Raw genomic sequence first — 15,036 nt, forward strand, 5'->3', positions numbered from 1 at the left:
GCACATCACAAAGAAGCAGCTTCATCCCCAGCAGCTCACACACAGCACAACCTACAGAAGGCTGAGAGCAAACCCCTGGTCCCAGCATGAGGAAGGTACAGCTCCTCCAGCAAGGGCTTCTCAAAATTAGACCTAGTTTTCACTAGGGCTGGAGTAGCCCCATCACATTCTGAATCATTGGCTGGCCATTGTATGCATTGTTATGAGGTATCTCCTTTGCTAAAGCCAAGCAGAAAAGCCAGCAAAGCAACAGGAGGGAGGAGACAGTAACTGAAATCCTATGAGAATAGTGAGGAATGATGAGAGATAATGCCTAACATCCCTGCTTCCATTGCAGGAGCTGCCAATGCAATGGCACAGTATCCAAAGCATGATGTGATGGGCATAGCTGGCCACGGCAGCCAGAGAGCTGGCACCCCTGGCTGCTACTAAAGAATTGCAGAGAGCCCTAGAAACCTCCTGTTTTGCTGGTACACTGCAAGCAGAGGGCAAGAGCTAATCAGGACTTGTGCTAATTAAGCTGCCTACTGCTGGGAGAGGACGGGAATGTGGCTGGATGCCAACAGTAATATGGTAGGCGGGACCAGAGGGCTCCACTGACTCTCAGGGAAAGTCTGCTTTGGTAACCTAGACCTTATGCATTCTTTCTTCCCTCTCCTGGGGTTGCTTGTGGAATGACACAGCCTGTGAAGCCCTTTGGGGGCCCCACACACCTCCTGGAGGCATATGGGCACGAGCCACTGGTCCTGGCAGGAGGGCAGAGCTGTGCTGGGAGGTAGCCGCTGGACTCCCATCCCCTCTGCCCAGCCCTGCTGTGGCTGGGACGGCTGGGGCTGGTGCTGCTGGCAGAGCTACAGCCTCGTGTTTTTTGACCTTTTACTATTCTAGAGATAGAAACGGGATTTGTCTGAGGCTTGGAATAACTTCCTGTGATTGTGCTGGAGAGGGCTAGTCTGGCTTGCTAGATAGCTGTCTGACAGGCTGAACTGAAGACAGATTTAAAGGAGCCCAAAGACATAGCTGTGCCTTAGAGAAAAATAAGCTGAGAGCACTATACACTGTCCCCAGTAGGACAACTGGGCCAAGGCTGTTTCTGGGTTAGGGCATTAGCCATTACTAGAGAGCCACAAACAACACTAAAGCAAATGGTGTCTGTGTTTTAATAGTTATTCTTCAGACGGTAACTTATACATCCTCTCTGGATCAGTGACATATGTGTGTCTGCATATGTGGGAAAGTAAGTAATGGTCTGAAAACTGACCCTTTGGGTTGATGAGAGCAAGCAATAGTTGTGCAAGCCTCCCCCTCCTCCTCCACCATTCCTCTATCTCTGCTGCCAGAACAGGCAGTAACACGGCTCAGGCACCAAGGCTGAGGTGAGGGCTGCTCTCTTTTCCTGCATTTTTTGATGCCCTTCTGCATCTCTTTTGTTTCATCTTAAAGTGACTTCTAGCAGCCTTTACAGGTGACATTGACAGATTAGAGGTTTTCAGCACAACATTCAATAGATCTATTGGGATGTCCCAAAGAATTAAGGAAATGTACTTCAAACAAAGCCTTTTCTAAGCAAGCTTTTAGTTGTTTCTTGTATTTTACTCATTATTACTCAAAATCACTATGTACAAGAAGTGTGCTAGTGTATTCCTGCGTGACTCACTCACAGCCTGGATGCCTCTGACTCTCTTGAAGTTTGGAGTAGGAATGATCTTGGCCCTTTACTGATATTGCTTTGAACAACTGAATATAGAGCACCTGGTGGACAGGATCCTTGACTGAAAATGGTAATTTTGTACTCTTCTGGCCAACAGCAGTGTCAGCTGGAGATCCCCTGGCATATACCAAGGAATACTCAGGCTGTATCCAGCCCAGCCCAACTATAAGCCCCCTCTCCTCCTGGACTGGTTCTCTGCAGGCACTTGCTGGATGTGTCAGCCCTCCCTACCTGGCACTGCATGGGCAGGACAGGGGAAAGAACTCTCCCCACCTCTGCAGCTGGTGGCTGGATCTGTGCTCTTCCGGAGCATGAGTGTGTTTCATAGTGGGTAAGAAATAAAAATTTGGATCTTCTGCCCAGTGAAAGCAGAGCTGTCCCAAAGCCAAGTCTCACTTCTGTTGCAAGTCCTAACACACAAGTTCAACATACTTAACACTTCTGTGCAAAGACACCATTCAGAGGTTTTCAGCTTCAGGGAAATTCAGGGTGTTAGTGATATGTATCAGCAAATATGATTTATAATGTATATACAGTAAGAGGGTAACACTTGAGCCTTTGAGCCTCAGTGCAGGTAGGTCTCTTAGGCAGTAGAAGGAAGCACTGCTGGACTGCACTGTTTATCCATTTGCATCAAGTTCTGGCTCCAACATATATTTCACTTACTGCTTTCTAAATAGGAAATGTCAAACAAACTGGACTTTTGAGTAAGTTTTTATTTTAAAAAATCTTCCACTCAAACAGTGAAAAATTAACGAAGAAAACCCACCTAGTTTATTTGTAGATAATTTAATATAATTCATTAATTTTAAATAATTTTAAAAAGTGTTTAAATGCTTTTCATGTATCTTTCCAATTCTATTCAAATGCAACTTGTTTCAAAACACATAAAATAATCCTTGCTGGGGGAAACAAGCTTTTCACAGCAATACCTCTTTAACATAAAAATTGTAATATAAAGAACATGAATATTTGTATATTAGGCTACACCAATGCTTTCACATTTATGGATGGAGACAAAATATGGCAGAAATAAGCACTACATTTATCCTAAAAACTCCACTTCATGGTACATCATTGCATATCAGCTAATGAAAGTGTATTTCAAGGAAATAAATGGAAAAGCACCTGTGGCAAAAAACTGAGACTAAGGAATTACAGTTTAATTCAAAGATTTATACCTTTTCATCTAAGTTATTATAAAAAACTGTGCTAACACTACTCTATGTGAATTAATGCTCTTTATAGGGAAATTTCCTCAGATTGACTGGACTAGACTTGAGAATTATTATGAGGGGGAGCTGTTGAAATTAAAAATAAAACTACTAGTGCTCCCACTGAACAAAATTTGCAGCCTGTGATCAATGGTGTTGCATGCAATGCTCTTTTTCTACCCTCAGTCATATATGTCAGAAACACAGTGGTGGCATGTCACATTTTTAATTTGTTAACCCACAGATTAAAAAGTATCTGAGGGCTAAGTAATTAATCTTTCTCACCAAACCTTACTTCCAACAATTGAACTCAGTTATTTTACTTGTGGTACAGCAGTGTTTTCACAAGGTACTACATGTTTTCACAAGAACTCTGAGAATAATGCACATTAATAGAGTCTTTGGAGCTTCTCATGCACATGGGTTTTCCCTGGGCTCTTAGTGTTTACAGACACTGAGCTGATGGCTACAGCCACAATTCAGACACAGCTAGTTTCATCTAAGAACAAACATGCAAATATACATGATACCACTTTATCATTAAAAAGACCAGGTCATATATACAGTTGTTCACACTTTGATGAGCACATGTGAAGTAGGTCAGCACTGACGGTGTCTTCCAGGCATAACCTAATGGTGTGTAGGTGTGAGAGCAGTCTTACCATAATGTAAACAACAAAAAATCCCTCAAATAAACAACACCACAAAAAGGTGTAAAACACTGCAGCTCAGCTCGCTGTAAGGTTAGGCTTTTCTCTACTACGCCAGGAAAACAAAACCCAGAAGAGAATGCCTGTTACTCAGACTTGTTCAGACTGCACATATTTTTCCTTACAGTTTCACAACCCATCACAAAGCATCCCAGTGTTTTTCCATCCGCTGCTCTTGGGCCACTGACAGCAATCCTGATACTGTGCACTGCAGCACAAACCCAGGTAAGTATCCCACACCACGGCCCTGTGTGGTTCTTCTACATCGAGAGGCTCTCTCACAGTAACAAACAAATTTCACATCAGCAAAGATGTTACATCATCCTGAATGTCTGTGTACATTCTCATGAAGTTTCTGGAATTCTTTGCAAAAAGCATATTGGCTACAGAGCCAAGAACTTCCTGCCCCATTTTTGAAGGTAAATGTCTTCTAACACTTCACCAACCCCTTGCTTTCATTGTCTGACCCAGTTCCAAGAGCAGGAAGCTGTGCTGCTGTATTGTCACCTGACAACCAAATTCCACACAATCTGCTCTGCCTGCAGAGCAGGGATGGTAGCAGGAGCTGTAAGCAGAAGCGTGAAGTTCACAGTCGCTGGTTTTGCTAACTGAATCCCATAAAAAGTGATGTGAGATAAAGGTTGTTTGAGTACAGAGCAAACAAACACTCAACATAGATCCTGAGACTCCAGCAGCTTAGCAGTTAGAAGAGTCCCTATCTCTCACATCCAAAAGATGACTTCTGAAATTCAGACTGACAGAATCTCTCCTGTCAAAGGCTGTTTCCTGAGGGTACCAATAAAAAGTCCAATCATTTGTGACCAAATAATTTGCCCTTCAAGTTTAGGTTCCAGTTCCAGAAAGTGCTTAAGCATATGCTTCACGGCAAGCTCAGGAATAGTCTTTGACCTCATTTAAACTAAAACTTAAGGAACTGAGCCTGCTTATTTTTTTTGCCAATGTCCATATTTTTCCTGCCATTTTCACTGCCCAAAAAATGAGCAACTCCTGGCATGATTAAAGCAGAATCTTAACTCCAACTAAGTGAAGTGCTCCTATTTAAGCATCTTCTCACTTCAGAGGAGGGAAGATTTTCTTTCAGAAAAATGGTATTTCACAGTATGTATTTAACATACACACATTTTGTATGGTATGAAACTGAAGGGACACTTCCTCTTCTAAAGCAAAAGCCACGCATCAAGAGGCAAGCAAGCACCATACAGGAACATGTACATGAGAGGGACACGGAAATCTTCTTGGGTATTGAATGTTTGACATAAAATAATTTTGATTTGCAAATGGGCCAAGCAAAACCAGCAGCACAATTAACCTTTCTCTGTCTGGGGGCTGCATGGACAGAAGTCTTCCCCTGGTACAGCAGAGAGAGTGAGGCAGGGTTTACTTCTACTAGCCATGCAATGATCCCTTAAGTATTTGGAAATGGTGGAGTCACCATGCCTGGAGGTATTTGAAAGACATGTAAATGTGGTTCTTGGAGACATGGTTTAGTGGTTTGGCAGTGCTAGGTTAATTGGTTGGACTACATGATTTTGAAGGTTTTTATCCAACCTAAATGATTCTATGATTTTGTGATAAGGGATCTTGTCCTATGGGAGCTCAAACTGTGTAGATGGAAGAGCTGTTTGTGGTCTAAGTAAGGAAGTTTAAATTTGACCTGCAATGAGTGTATAAGGCTGCAGAGAGGAAGGGCTTTCTCTACTGCTGCACTCAGAGCAATCTCTCTTTTGTCTAAAGGCCACTGTGGCTGTGACTCACACACAGCCATCAGACTATTAACACTTTTATTCCAGCTAGTTATTTCTGGCATTCAGCAGTCAAAATACCTAAATGCTTAGAGTGCTTCCAGGGTAACTATAGTAATTACAAAAACAAACAACAGCAACTCGACCCATGGGTCAGCTGAAGCCAAACTCTGAATCACACACTTATTTTTTACTTACAGTTATGAAAAGGAATTTAAGCTGGACAACAAGGCAGTTAATTTCCTAGCCACCTCAGGGATGCTCAGCCAGGCAAGCTCAGGACAGATGCTGTGACTGCTCACCCCCTCCATGGGAGATGCAGAGAGGTGGGTGCTGCACAGCTACCCTGAGCAACAGGCAGCCCCCAAACAGAACTTCATCAGACACACTTTGTAAATCCACTGGAAGTTGATGGACTGTATGAATGATCTTTCTTCTGGATAGTCATAATCCATATGTTTCAGAGAGCTCTGAAGGTCAGAGCTCTGAAGTTAGGAGAAAGACTGTTCAAGCTCTAGACCTCCTTTATACTTTTATTTCTTCCTATTCCTGCAACAGTGGTCACTTTCAGTGCAACAGTTTACTCTCAGCTGTGTCAGTAATTAGCAGCTTCATGCTGGAAGGTGTAGAGCCTTCTAGAAGAAGCCATAATGTAGTCAAATTAATTACCTTGCATCTCAAAAATGTCACATTTTATTTTTAACCAAAGTACATTTGCTTATGCAAGGCTGCATTGTGAACCCACAATGGGTTCTTCAAATCCTCTCCCTCTCTAAAAGAAGTCAAAATTTACTGTCTATTTTGATTATTTAAGATATTGTAAAGACAGATGGCTCAGTAGCTTAATACTTTTCAAGTACATAACCCAAAAGCTAAAGTGCAATTTGACAAACCAGATCAATCACAAATAATGAGCAAATGTATTATAGCAGATAATATATATTTTAAAGATAGATAATAGTCATCGATACTTCAGTTGTGCTTCTATTCGTTTTCTATAAAATCAATTTTGCCAAATTAGAGGGCCATGAGGTGTGTATTATCAATAATAAAAAAAAAAAGATCAGAATACAATGGAGCAAGACCTTTATGATTCACTAGTAAACCACGAGAAAGAAACCATCAGTCTGGAAGCATCAAACCTTCCAGCAGAACAAGATGCAATAAAATGTGTAACAGGGGCAGCCAAGCTATATTGCAGACAGCTCCCAGTTCTCTAAAGCCGTGTGCCTCATCGTAACTGAAAAAGACCTAAATTAAATCCAAAATCTCAAGGTTGAAAAAAACCCCTAATACACTAAAGAGGAAAAGGAAAAATATAGTTACATTTTTGTTTTTTCTTCTGGCTTTCATTAAAACACTAATGCAAAATACTGTCTACACACATGAAGCCAGAGTCGCACAGAGGAGAGAAATTCTGTTCTGTGTAGACTGAGCTAATTCTTGCATATGATACCCCAAAAGAGTGGCCCTGAATGAGAGATTTTCTTTTAAGGTATTGCCCTTGTTGCCTGGGTGCTGTTCACAGCAACAGTACAGGGAACAGGACATAGAAATGACATTGCAAAACCATGGGTGCTGTCAGGAGCATTCAGGGATGGGAGCCGTGGAACCTTTACAGCTTTCTACTGTGGATTAACTGACATTATGAATAACAAATCTTGAATTCTATAGGAAAAGACAAGGTTTGCCCTTGTGCCATTCCCCATGTCCTTGCTGATTTCCAGGGGAGGAATACTGCTGGAGTTCCCTCCAATAGTTTCTTGGAGAGAAAACCAAGCTAGTAAAATCCCTTCCCCCAATCCCTCCTAGCCCAACGATGAAGAATATTGTTGAGTAAAAATGGAGTCATACTCACAGGCAGCAGATATAAAAGAAACTTCTGAAAGCAGTGGTTGTACACAGAAAGAAGGAACTGCTTTCCTTTTTTTTAGACTTCATGCTTATTTGTTTAAACCACTAAGAGACATTTACATGTTACCCTTTTCTAGTCAGACATGAAAAAATAACGTAGAAATAAATGCAAGAACAAGTAACACCTCCTTCTAACTTTCAAGTTTAATTGTAACTAATGAAACACTTCAGCAAAGATCCATCACTTGATTTTACGTTTTTAAAGAAGCAAGGATTATGATCAAAAATTACTTCAGTAAGAGGTGGAAAGAAACAACAGAACCCCGACAATTATCTTTGCTTATTTTAAACCTCATCCCACACTTGACACAAATTTAGAACTGAATGCGGAATTACTCCTACTCTTCTCCTTCACTTATGACTCTTTGTTACCATGTTTTTCAGCAAAGGAGATTGTAAATGTTCCTTGTGAGGGTCCAGTGCAACAAGCAACACCTACAGTGTGTGCTGCAGGCAGTAGCCCCACCAGGTTGCTGCTGATGTGGTAACTAACAGTTAAAACTAATTGCTAGATTTAAATGAAGCCAGCTGGGAGGTAAAATACCTCCTGGTCAGGACAAAGATCTGTGTTACACTAACAGTGATGCTAAACAAGCCAGACATGAGTGGATTCTCAATCCTAACATTACAGAGATACATCCACAGAGTTAAGAGTGACTGAAGTACAGCTATGTCCATTCAGAGGGCACTGGCCCAGAGCTGGTGGTTTTAGAAGGTGGAGAGACATGACAAAAGACAAAAATGTGAACTTGTGAGTACTTGATGATTGATTTAGTCCTTCTGCAAGATAGAAAAGCCTTTTCTCAGCAGAAAATACATTTTTTTATTACTTTATGATGTCCAGGAAGAATCATATTGTGATGCTGTCTTGATGTTTGTGTTAAAAGTCATTGCTGAATCCCAGGCATATGCCAAGGGAAGTGCCTCTTCCATTCATAAAGACGCTGATTTAGAGGGAAGGCCACAGAGAGAGAAAACAGTATCACACAGGAAAATTAAGAAAGACATCCTGGCCTTAGAGAAACAAGGAGAAAAATTTCTTTTCTGGCTTCAGCAGGTTACAAGAATAATCAGACACAAAGCCATGCGTCCTGTGCATAGTAAAGATAAGCAATACAATGTGATGTCTCAAACCAGGGAATTTGTTGAAAAGCAATCTAACCCCAGAAAGCTGATGGGTAGACTAAGATATAGAGGAATACTGAAAAAGCTTCCAAAAAAGGCAAGGAAGACTTTGATGACACTACTTCTTGCACAGCAAAGCATATTTTCTTGGGAAATTTCAAAGATTGTCACAGAAAAATTTTAGACAGTGGCCACTTTCTGATTTCACACTCAACACTGTCTGAAATTGGTGGTTTCTGATGGGTATGATCTGTGCTAAGTACAACCCAAAGAATTTTGCTCTGACTTTGGCCATCCCTGTGGTGCTGCCATAGCTATTTTTGTGTGCAATCAGAGCAGAAGTTGGACAGATGAAGACTTGAGGAGAAATACAAAGTATTACTTTTGCCAGGGAGCTCCAAAACTTACAGTCTTTGCTCAGCTGGGTTCCAGGAGATTTTCAAGAAAAATCAACTGTACTGACTTGTATGGAATTCCAATGTGCTTCTTGTTTCAGATGAAACAGTGCTAGTGCCATTATTTAATGTTCATTTATTATTTAATGAAAGACTGTGTGATGCTGATTTTCTTTCACCCTCTCAGCATGCATACTCAGACTATCTTTGATACTCCTACTACCTTTTTATTGTGGATCAAACCACCATCAAAGAACCCATATAGGAAACAAAATTAACTTAGATGCTTAAGTAACTTATACAATCTAGCCTGGGAGCAATGGGATGTTTGTACCTGTATTACTCAAAAGGACATCTCTAAACCAATAATGCAGCAGAGTCATGATGCAACCCTCTTTTGAACACTTCATCCTGCTTTGCAAAAGTAAGAATTTGCATTATCCTTTTCAATTCTGAAAAAAAGTTTGAACTGTTTTCCAATAATTTATTCATGCAATGTAATTAAAGCACGGAATCTGACCCAACTTAGCAGAGCATGATTTCCAGCTCTGTGTTTTTTTCCTCTGAGACTATTTGCTTACCAGTTATTAACACAACCATCTCCTGCTTTGAATTCTGGTACAGAAGAGGGTTTCCAATTAGTTTCCTTAAACTTAAAGGGAACTTTATTTTAGAACTCAGCTGAATGGAGGACTTCCATGAATCAGGTAATAAAGTAATTTGCAAGTTTTTCTTCTTGCTTGTTCACCAGGTTGGACATTATTGGTTTCTGTCTAAAATGCCCTGGCCAGCATTTCTTTTCAGTCCCTGAAGTATTTTTTGATGTTGTTTTTTAATACACCCTGTGCCTAAAGGGACAAATGCTTGGAAGTGTTTACATTTTTCACTTGTTTCTTGGAAATCATGATCCGTAGATAAAAAAAAATACTTCTGGCAACAATAATTTGGCACTTTGAGCTTCTAGTCTTACTGACTGTTTGAATTTATTTTTTAAACCCATCACACATATGGTCCATCCATATTTTATTCTGTGACTTCCTTATTACTTAAATTGAGAATGATGGTGCTTTGTAATATTATTGCATTGCTACTGTCATGAGATTAAAATATATTTAATTTAAACAATGATTTCTTGAAAAAAATGAAAATGGAATTTTAAACCTATCTAGGAATTTGACTAGTCATCTCTCAATAAATCCAAAATAAAAATTTTAAATATTACATAGGATATTTCTGTATATCTCCTTGAATGTTAATATTAATCCTGTAACCTCAGTCTCCTGTCCACAATAGTTTATTTCATTTTTTATGAAAATTAGGCAGAATAATCCAATGGTCTTGAATCCAACAAGATTAGGACTTTGTGTTTGTTTAATCCAAGGCTCGTTCTCCATGGTTGATTTTGTGTTTGTTCCTATTTGACAATTAAAAGGAAAACTAAAGCTTTTCTTGGGTACAAAATCATGTGCAAAATCAGACCCATAATGTACAACTAAAACTGAAAATGAATGAATCATCCTGTGCCACTTCCCTGTACCAATTATTGTGTCCAGTATGAAAAATTGGTATTTTTGCAGGCTGGAGCACTCTTCATTGTTTTTCAGGATATTTTCACTTTCATTCTTTTTTCTGCAAAGAAACAATGTCTCTAGAGACAGACTATTGCTTGCATGCTTTCTAATCTGCATTTAAATCAGAACCTGTGACATATACCTATGATTAATTTCACACATTGCTTCAACTCTGAGGTAGAACCACTGTTTTCTCACAGCATTATGTGACAGATGTCACGTGCTCTGTGTGTCAGAAAACCTTTTGAGAGAGACAGCTCAGCTCTTCTAGAGCCCAGGACCACAGCCCTAATCACAGGAATATGACTGTGTTCCAAGACTCTCTTAGCCCCTGATTAAAGAAGCTGGCATTCAAGGGACAGAAGCAGCAGGGAGAGATCTTTTTGCTTGTTTGCCATTTCCTAAGCCTGTGACTACTTCACTTTTATGTGGGCTAGCATGGGCCACAGCCACCTGAGGGGGCCAAGGAAGCATTTGCATGGATGCTGAGGGTCCAAAGGAGGAAAGTGGGAGAGGTGGAGCTGGCTGGATAGAGACAAAAGCAAGAGAGCCAAAGGCTTCTGAAGAGACATTCAAGTCTTGTGCTGCACGTGTGTAAGAGTGTAAGACTCTTTTGGGGTTTTTTTTGCATGTGTGTGTCTTGCATTCCCACACCATAAAGCTGCTACCTCTGTCCTGATAGCTTCTGAGTTCCCAGTACCAGACACAGTTGAGCATGGATTGTACCTTAGCGTAGATTTGGTGACTCTGCCTTGCCTTTGCACAGGCAAAAATACCAGCTCTGCATTTACAGCCATGGGAGGGAATAACTGGAAGGAAAGTCCCCCAACTGCAGCCAGACACTGTTGCCAGAGAGATTTACTACCAGTGACTTCCGATGCATAACAATCTTCTCCAGAATTCTCTGCTTCTGGCTTGGTTCTCGATTAAATAAGGGCTTGACACTGTGAAACAAAGAATTTTTCCCACCAGCATTATATACAGGAAAGAGCAATTCAGGCTCAGGATTGAAATCACTAAATGCACTACACGTACACTGTTAGACACATTCCACTGAACTAAATTAGTAATTAATGGTATTTTCACCAAAAAGCTGAGCAAATACAGTAATAATAGTAAGTCAAATGTATAACATGATGAGACATGGATTTCAAAAGAATAGGGACCAAATTTGCCAAGGCCTCATGTATTTAGATAACTACCTCAACTCTTCTTTCCACTCAGCTGAGATCCCCCCAGCATTTACCAGTTATACCCTGACCTTAGAAGCTGAGCATTACTATCATCATGTCAGAGTTCCCTTCTGACATAACAGGTGTTTGGTTAGAAGTTCGTCAAGTCAACTTTTATTTTTAACAGCTGGATTATCAACAGGCATTGAATATGTCCCTGTTTCCCTGTTCCCTTATGTGGGGTCCCTGCCCTGGGGCTCTGGTGTTTGCTGACTAACGAGACTGCCTGTAGCCTGTTCCCAGAACAGACCCCAGCCACAGATCAGAGTTATTACTGGAAACAGAAGAGGCAACACCCTGCACCAGCAGAGTGATAACTGGTTTTAGACAAAGGTTTTCAAGAAAGTTGCTACAGGCAGAAAGGTTATCTGCACTGGCAGAGCCCTTGCCACAAGCAGTTTGTGCTTCCTACAAGATCTTTCCACAAAAAGATAAGATTTTTTCCTGCACTTGGGCATTTCCCTTTGTTGCTCTGGAGGCTCCTCCAATGTCTTTAGCAGAAACGTACCAGGCCTGCTTTCATCATTCCTATTTGAAGAAAGCCACTGAACAAGTCAGGCAGCTCTGGACTGGACCTGAGAGAATATAAGGAACACACAATTTTCTAGACAGCCACCAATATTCAAGCATGGAAGAAACATTTTTTATTATTGCATTCTGATTGCTTTATTGCAAAAGCATGTTATGAACAAAAAAGTAATGCAAAACTCATGGTGGATTTCACTTTTTCTTAACTGTTTTACTGTAAGCATGTATAATGGCCCCAAAAATATTTTTGTTGAAAAAACAAAGAGCCAGCATGGCATAGGTTTTAACATCCTTCTGCTTCTTAACAATAAAACAGACGATCATGACGTTTAATTTTTCCCTTTACTAGCTTAAAAATTTCCATTTTATCTCATACTTTTTATGCTGAGAGATACTTCAGAGAGTTTGATTGTGCGAGCAGTGAATAGAGACCTGGATTTTTTGTTGTTGGTTGGCTTCTGTATATACAGAATTCAATTATGGAAAATCAGAATGTTCTCCTTGCTAAACAGTCTCTACAGGTCCTCTAGTGAAATATCCTCAACCATGCAACCTAGTCCACCACCTGGTTCAAAGAATTTTCACTGGAGATTCACAAAATTACTGTCCCAATGATGGATCAACACTACCCTTGGATGAGATTAATAAATTGGGAAGTCTTAGTGCAGGCTCCAAGGGGCCAAAATAAAAACAGGAGGGATTAAAGAATTTCATTGTTAGCAATTTGAGTAAATACAACAAGGGCAAAGGGCACACAAAACCTGGACTATACTCTTAAGGCTTGGAGATAGCAAAAGGAATCTGACAGGATAGTGTGTGGGAAAGCAGGGATTACCACTGCTTGTGTTGCTGCTGCTTGAATCAAAGGCAAATGCTGTCTGCATTTTTATTGAATAGCTGACCTGCCATGTATCTGATGGCATGAGTATGCCATGGGAACACTGATATTGTTCCCAGTTTGGTTTATGTTGCTCCAGAAACAGTTAAAGGAAAAAGATGTCACTCACCCCAAGTATATCTGAGAAGACCGTTTATCAGCCTAATTATAGTGATTTGAATTCATGCATCATGATACATCTATGTGGGTTCCCTGCAGATTACATTGGAAATGGAGCTTCTTGAAACAAGTCAGTGACAATCATTTTACCAGTGTTACACACAAACTGGTAGGTGAAGCAGATTTTTGCTGTATCACTAAACATGAATTATTGGAATTTCCCACAGGAATATATTGCTCTGAATTAACAGCCTGGAAAAAAAAGAAGCTTCTAGCCCTGGTATGCTGAGTGGCATCACAATGTGATTGTGAGGTGTCAATGGCAACTCTAAGCTATTAGGGGAAAAGATGCTTTTTCCTGGATCTAGCCATAAGTGCTTAGGTGATTTGCAAATGGAGCCCTAAGGACTCCAGCAAGCAGCAAAACAGATCCTCTGAAGAAAGTCAGTTGCAAAGCGTCCAGCTCCTAAACAAAGAGATTTTTGAGATTTTTTAAGATCTTCTGAATTTCCCCCTCCCCCCCCTGCCCAGAACTCCCAAAGAGTTGAAGTTGTTAGGAAAGGAGCAAGTCACATAGGATGCACATGAAATATCTCTGTTCACTAGACTTCACTGCAGGAAGAACTGGAATTATAGGAAATAACCCCAAAACATGCCAACAAGGCTGTTCTGTGGCCCAAAGCACTAGGTTTTCTCCCCATGAGGTGCCAGCTCAGAGAGCTGCTGCCTCAGACAGAAGTCAGTGATGTGACTTGGATGTCACTGTGACTGGCAAGGACCTCCACTGCTGGAGATGGGCTCTGCTCTGCTCGAAGAGGAAGGGCAAAGCATGGTGGAGGAAATGACTGTAATGGAGAACAGCAAAATTAAATACTGTTGCGGAAAGCTTCATGTGCAAGCCAGGGAAGCACCCTGATGGGGGGTGGAGAGTACAGCTGGCATAAGGAATATGGCAGCTGATGGTATCCTGTGCCACGCACAGGACAGGGCTCTGTGCCTGCTCATGCCTCACAACCACTCTCATGTTAGGATTAGATGTTAGCAAGAAGTTCTTTACTCAGAGGGTGGTGAAGCATTGGAAAAGGTTGCCCAGAGAGCAGTGGCTCCTCTTCTCTGGAAATGTTCAAGGCCAGGGTGGATGTGGCCCTGACCAAACTGATCTAGTGGGTGGCATCCTGGCAGGGGGCTGGAATGAGATGATCTTTAAGGTGCCTTCCAACTCAAGCCATTCTGTGATTCTGTGTTCTCACACATGCCATGATGCATAGCAACTCATCTGCTGCGCCATCTGCTGAGCTGCCTGGTGCTCAAATTAGGACTGCGACTCCTCTTTCCTATGTGCAGCATTTCAGATCATACACCCTCTTCAATGCAAACCTTGTCCTGCTTGATCCGTTACATGATCCATGACTGGTAGGATGGGAGGTGTTTGGCAGCCTTCACATTGTCTCTCACCCCTCAGATCACTACCCTCACCTGGGGAGAAGAATTACATGCACTTGCCTGCTCTCTACCTGCTGCCCCATCAAACAGGGTCATCATTTCAGAGATGGTGCAGGAATCCCCCAGCCAGGAGCCATCATCTGCTTTTGCATTCTGTATTTCTAGGTCCCCAGCATACCACTGGCCATGAGTCATGCAAATTTTATGCCAGGCAAAGCAAAAATGGCTGCATCACACATAGATTTAATCTCTCAAATAGAAAGTGAGACATTTCAGTGACAGTTTACTCTTTTTAAGAAATTACCAATTTTTCTACAACTCTGCTTTTATTTCTCACTGTAATTCTATCTGGCTGAAATATCTTTTTGTGGAAATTTTTGTGAGTGAGTTGTTATACAAAATGAACTGAAACTGTGCATATTCATATCCATTC

At 41.1% G+C, this 15,036-nt stretch overlaps 1 protein-coding gene across 6 annotated transcripts in view; it reads right to left on the bottom strand.

Annotated features, from left to right (window-relative positions):
* GAB3 (GRB2 associated binding protein 3) overlaps positions 1-15,036 on the bottom strand; it is a 774,285-nt gene that overhangs the window by 38,754 nt on the left and 720,495 nt on the right. The window lies entirely within an intron of this gene.

The sequence above is a fragment of the Cyanistes caeruleus genome, chromosome 14 (genome assembly GCF_971803275.1).
Source record: "Cyanistes caeruleus chromosome 14, bCyaCae1.hap1.1, whole genome shotgun sequence".
NCBI classification, from domain to species: domain Eukaryota; kingdom Metazoa; phylum Chordata; class Aves; order Passeriformes; family Paridae; genus Cyanistes; species Cyanistes caeruleus.